Source organism: Gymnodraco acuticeps, unplaced genomic scaffold (genome assembly GCF_902827175.1).
Source record: "Gymnodraco acuticeps unplaced genomic scaffold, fGymAcu1.1, whole genome shotgun sequence".
Classification (NCBI taxonomy): Eukaryota; Metazoa; Chordata; class Actinopteri; order Perciformes; family Bathydraconidae; genus Gymnodraco; species Gymnodraco acuticeps.
Genome location: NW_022990152.1, coordinates 1,351,733 through 1,357,732, shown reverse-complemented (window position 1 = coordinate 1,357,732; position 6,000 = coordinate 1,351,733). Strand labels below are relative to the sequence as shown.

The 6,000-nt window shown below is 38.6% G+C and overlaps 1 long non-coding RNA gene across 1 annotated transcript in view; it reads left to right on the top strand.

Annotated features, from left to right (window-relative positions):
- The first annotated feature begins 240 nt into the window (after nucleotides 1-240).
- The window catches only part of LOC117546887, a 56,907-nt gene continuing 51,147 nt past the window's right edge, over nucleotides 241-6,000 (top strand). Inside the window, exons 1-2 of the long non-coding RNA XR_004569091.1 lie at nucleotides 241-550; nucleotides 659-721. This is a non-coding gene — a long non-coding RNA (uncharacterized LOC117546887). The remainder of the gene's footprint in view (nucleotides 551-658; nucleotides 722-6,000) is intronic.

Genomic DNA, 6,000 nt, shown 5'->3' with positions numbered 1-6,000 from the left:
TATCAAATGGATGCATGTCTTACAGAATAACGATGCATGCTGTCCGGATGCATAAAGCATCACAAGTTGAAGAATACATCTCAAGAAGCCCGGATTCTGTGAGGGTTTTGAAGCCGCGGATGTATCGTTTCTAATTTCGGCAAAGTGCATAAGTACTTTGAGTGTCAGCATAATTCAGAAAGATTTCCAGAAGAGTTCAAAAGATAAGAAAAGTTACCCGAAACAGCCTGATGATGGGAGGAGAAGGAGAGTGTCGAATGAGCGCTATGCTTGTGGATTGTCTTTTTATATGGGGACTGACAGTTTTATATCAAAGCCCCCCATGCTAGAAAATGACGGATCTTTGAAGTAATGTTGAGTTTTGAAAAAGTAATCCTTAACTATAGACTATCTTTTGATGGGATTACACCAGCCCATGGCCCTTTTATCAAAGTCACACCCCCACACTGCCTTTGCCCTTGCTTAGACAACTCTCATATCCAAACTTGGGCTTTATTTTGATCACGACGACACACCTGTAAAGTTATGTGACAGCGACAATAAGAGAAGGGTCAAACATCTTTTGTCTTATGCTCTCTAATCTTTTATATAAGCTGTTTTAATGCTGCTATTTTTAAAAGAATACAATAACACGCATTTATTTTTCTGTTGAATTTAGATGGGGCTTGACACAGCTGAGGAGGAATCGTTTGTGGGAGGCCCAGGAGACACTGCGACCAAGGTAGGAGGAATATGTATTACTGTTATATTTTAAGATGCATGCTTTATTACTTTGTGCTGAACAGTCTGGTCCATTTGCATCGCACAACAGTTCACCTGAGACGCTCCCGGTTCAAGTGCAATGCGGTGCATCTTGTCAGTTTTGCAATTCAGGGTACAAAAGCCTCGAGTGGAATTACCTTACGGGACATCTGTTAAAAATTCTGCGAGGGAGGATCTGTGTTTCAGTCTGAGATGCACTCGGCGGAGCAAATCTCCAGCCGAAGCACGGACACGATGCATAAACAGCTAAGGAAACAGTTATTCTTCAAAGATAGACTTTAAATTGTAATGTTTTCCTTCTGTCCCTGCACTAGCTCTTTTTCTCCAGTTCTGTCACATCCATTTGTATCTGATTTGTGGAAAGCTTCAGTATCAGTTGCGCTTGTACCCTCGCTATCAATCATCTACTGTACAATCAACAGGGAGATTGTCAACACATTGTGGCGTAGACAAATGCCATGTGACAAGAGTGTTTGGATAAAAACTGAGCCGTGTGTCCACACAAAGGATGGGTTTAGTGTCTCGAGCAAGAACTGGAGTCTTATGTTCTAGAGATGTCAAGGATGAATCAGTCATTGTTGAACGGCCATTGACATTTCAACCGGTTTGTAGTTGTCGAAGCACTTTCAAAACAAAGTTATATAGTGGACGTTTGCAATCCAGAGACTCATGTTATAATAACAGTATGTGTTCCTGTTACGCCCAGGCCTAGGGAAACCTAGTTTCTTTGTGACAAATAAGTGCAACAACCCACAAAACAAACACATCTGTGAACACAAAAATCTTGCCTAACAAATAAGAAAATAAACATACAGGACTCTTTCCTACACTGACGTAAAACCAGGAGAAAACGAGAACCAACCAAAAGAAAAAGGGTTTCACACTTTCCAGTAGACTTAAGGCGTGTCCAACAAGGACAGGTTAAAGTTAGTGATGTTACGTATTGCGCCGAGGCTTCGGAGCGTGTGTCGAGTAATCCCCCAAAGCTTTTTGTGAAGCTTGTATCGAGGCTTGTATCGTTTTGGGCCAGTGACGTCATCGATGACAAACGAAGCCTCGCTGCCTGTCGATACCACGTGACTGCTTCAGGAAAGTGATTCAGATCGGTTGAACCGTTGAACCAACAACGCTCATACCCATGGATGTATAATAAGAACCATATTACCCCTCCTGTACCCGGGCCCGGTGACATGATGGAATTAAGAGAGCTCAGACCCTCACTTATATAGACGTCGGAACTGTCATAAGTATAAATAGATACAAGAATAAATAAATGTAGGAATAAAAAAACATGAATAAATAAATGATAAATACAGGAATAATATGGTGCAGTGTTTTCAGTGAGATTTAGTGTGTGTGCTGTGGCTCGAGCACGGGCACCACCTGCTTGCTCACACACACACACACTAAATCTCACACATTTGTTATACTTGAGCAGTTGTTTTCAGCAGCTGGTATGCCTAATATGTTTAATAAAACTAGTGTGATTCATCAGATCAGTGTAACTTTTTAGTTGTTGTTGAAGGTGGCATCCCCTTTTAAAATTGGTTTAACTTTTTATTACGTTTTGATTAGCCCGGCATGTTTCAGTTCAATCTCATTTGTATCCAGGAAAGAAGCCTGGAAGTTGTGCAGCATTATTCGCTATATCAAATCTTGTAAACTTTTTGCAAATCCTTGTTTTATGCATCCCTATTTGCAAAGATCATAATTTAATTCAGTTGCTACAATTGTTTCAGCAGCCCCAAACAAATCAATGGCAGGTAAACAGCTCAAAAATTCCAACCTTTTTATAATTGATCAGATATTTTGAGGCGTGACAATTTTCCAGCAAGCACACTGTGGAACCGTGTCACACCGATAGTGGGAGTCATTTAAATCCACATTAACATACTAAACAACATTATAAACATTAGAATATCTGCTGTTATTTCCTCATGGTTCATTTAAAAGGCATGAATAGAAATAGCTTTAACGAGTAAAGCCTGTAAACACTGCTTGCGAGATTAGAAAAAGAATGCCATATTTATAAAATATCATAAAAGTTGCCCAGTATTTTCATCACAGTCATTTATTATTTAGCTCTTTTAAGATATATTTAGCCTAAACTGTGTCTCAGGGCTTCTTAACATTTAATAAACTATTAATGTTGTATACCCACCTAACGTGGAGAAACTCAGCTAACTGACGATACGAACCATTTTTACCGAAACAAAACACAAGTCTCACAAGAAGCGTCTAAATGAGCCCTGAGCGAAAAAATGCTAACGCACTTAGCACAGAACTCTAGGTATAAACAGTGTTGTGCTAGTTACTGAAAACCAGTAACTAGTTACCATTACTAGTTACTTCATTTCAAAAGTAACTCAGTTACTTTACTAGTTACTTACACCAAAAAAGTATGCGTTACTGTGAAAATTAACGTTTTCGTTACACAGGAAGTATCTACGTACATTTACTCAAGTACTGTACTTAAGTACAGTTCTCATCTCTGTTCGCCTGGCTGTTGACTATATAAAAAAAAACTACGGTAGTAACGCACCATGTAGTAACGGTAAACTGAGTTACTGAATTTAAAAAAGTACTTACTGCGTTAGAGTATCTAGTTACTGCCAAAAATAACGGCGTTACAGTAACGCGTTACTCCCAACACTGGGTATAATACTTTATTACTTATCAGATCTGCACAAACATATATCAGCTAGCAAGCTGAGATTCCACAGGTTCCAGAAATATAAGTATCATCACTGAGCGATCAGAACTCGCGGCATGGGAAGCAAAACCAGACATCACACGACGTAGCTTTATGGAGCAAAATCGGGAAATGTGTCTGACCTTTTGCTGTTTCTGATCAAAAGTTGTGTTCAATGGCATTAAAACGATAACATCGCGGCTGAAGGTGAATCCATAGGTCAATCCAATGTGGTCTTTGTCACTTAGAAATGATTACTGATAATCCATCATTCCATTTTTATGTCAAAAACTTGAGATTTCATATTGCTGCTATGATAGCTACTAGAGAGCATGACAGCTTCCGGTTTTGGGTATTCTGGCTACGCATCACTCTCACTCCTTATTTGGTAACGTGTAGGTGGATTTAGGAACTCCCCCTTGATTCTATTGGCTCTAACGTTTCAACAGAGGTGTCAATCATCAAAATTGACGAGGGGGGCCAGAGATATGGCAAATCCACCCAAATGACCCCAGAAGTGTTTTTTTTTTGCTAAACCTCTCTTAAAAAGGTCAAATATCACTTGTTTTGCATCAATTTTGATACAGGGTACTTATTATATGTTAGGGTTGGATTCCTAAAGCTTTTAGTCTACTATCCCATCATTCAAGGGTGGTTTTCACTATAAGTAATGATTTTTTACTATGTTCAATCTGAATTTACTTCCAACTCACAGGTTTGTCATTGTTTTGAGAAAAAAGATTATTAATTTACCCCTTTTAGAAGTGAAGTGAATTTGTTCTGGGAATATCATTTTTGAGCCTTGGGGCTTAACTGGTTAAAACATGTATTTGAGAGCAGAACTATTGCAGTTACATATGGACGCTTATCAGTGAAGTGATTACATTATGAGTGCAACCAATCACTGCGTTGATGAAAACAAGGAACTAGGGCTGAGATGAAGATAATTATCCTCTCAGTGCACCAACATTTAGAGTTTCTGTGGGTTTATGTTTGTCAAAGCCTGAAGTGATTTGAGTTTGTTTTCTTCCTTGTGTGGCCTTTCCTCAGGGACTGATTAAATGACTAAAATTGGAAGCATTTAAGACGGGTGCCACGATTCCAAAAATATCTGTATTAATTACCAAACAAACATTGATACCATGCAGCCTTTCCCGTCCCATTCATCATGAGATCACACCCGTGACTGGCACACCATTTAAAATTAAATGCAGATTATGATGTAAATGTGTTCAGTGCGGGACTCAGTGACCAGCCAGCAGAACCAATAGGGAAAATCAATACGGCAATTCATCTAAAATTAGCTATCATGAATACTAATGAAAACGCACACTATGATAGATTCTTAAATGCCTTCAGATCAAGGGATTTCAGTTGTGGTGGGTGATAATGAAATGGAAAGTTAGTGTTCATATAGCCTGGTAGGTTGATTTGATTAACCAGATGCTGTGATAGTAAACTAGTTAAACATGTCTCATCAAGCCTGGGGCTAAATTAATTTGCATTGTTTAAATGTGTCAACAGTTTACAGCCTGATTAATGTTAGTATTGATGTGAGTAAAGCACAGGAAACGTGCTTATCTATTGCACTTTGGTTCACCCTCTTCACACTTTCTTATCTTCTCGTGTGTTATGTTCTTTAACATCTTGCCAAAAATAGAGCCAGTGTGAAATAAGTGAGTAGGGGGGATAGACCCTCAGCCTTTAACATGATTCCGTAATTATCTTAGTTTGCCTAAATATAACCGAGTTCCTTTTGAGGACTGGAGTTTATTTTGAAAAGCCGTCAGCAAAATACGATGCATGTTGCTGGACATTCGTAAGAACACCCAAAAAATGAGGAATAACTTCATCACACCAACTTTTGTATAATGATGTGTTGGCCCTTTTGCATTATTTATCAGCGATCATACCAAACTGTTTTCAGATTTTCAGTATTTCCAAAGACGAATAAATCAGAGGTTTTTAATCACAGAATTTTCGATATCCCAATACCATTCACCGTGTTGGTCATTTTGGAGCCTGGACTTTTTCCAATATCCCCCCCAGCTCTCCTCGTCCTCAAACAGTGTTTGCGGGCAGGGCTAGATAAATTAGATTTACTCTGACTTGCATCAGAAGATTGTGATAATTGTGGCTTATTGCACTTTTCTATTCTGTTTTTCTCAGGAACTAACCTGCCTGTGCTCACCTCGCCGTTATTGCCTTCTCGCGGGGCAATTTTTTTTGTATTTGATTTAAGGGTTATAAAAGTTCATAATACAAGTTATTCTGTGTGAGGCCTTTCTGCAGCCAGTCCTATTATAACAGTGGAATTGCGTTTGATGTTTTGCGTTCATTTATTTTCTGTGCAGGATGCAAAGGCAATATATCGCAAGATATAAAATGATTAAATCAACACAAAAGTGTTTTAAATTGAAAAATCATACAGCAATACATATACATTTCCTTTGATTTGTACCCAGTGGGCAGCTATAACAATGTGAGCCTAGACTCTGGCATGAAACAAATACACAGTAAAAATAGCATTACTTATCTTTTCTAAG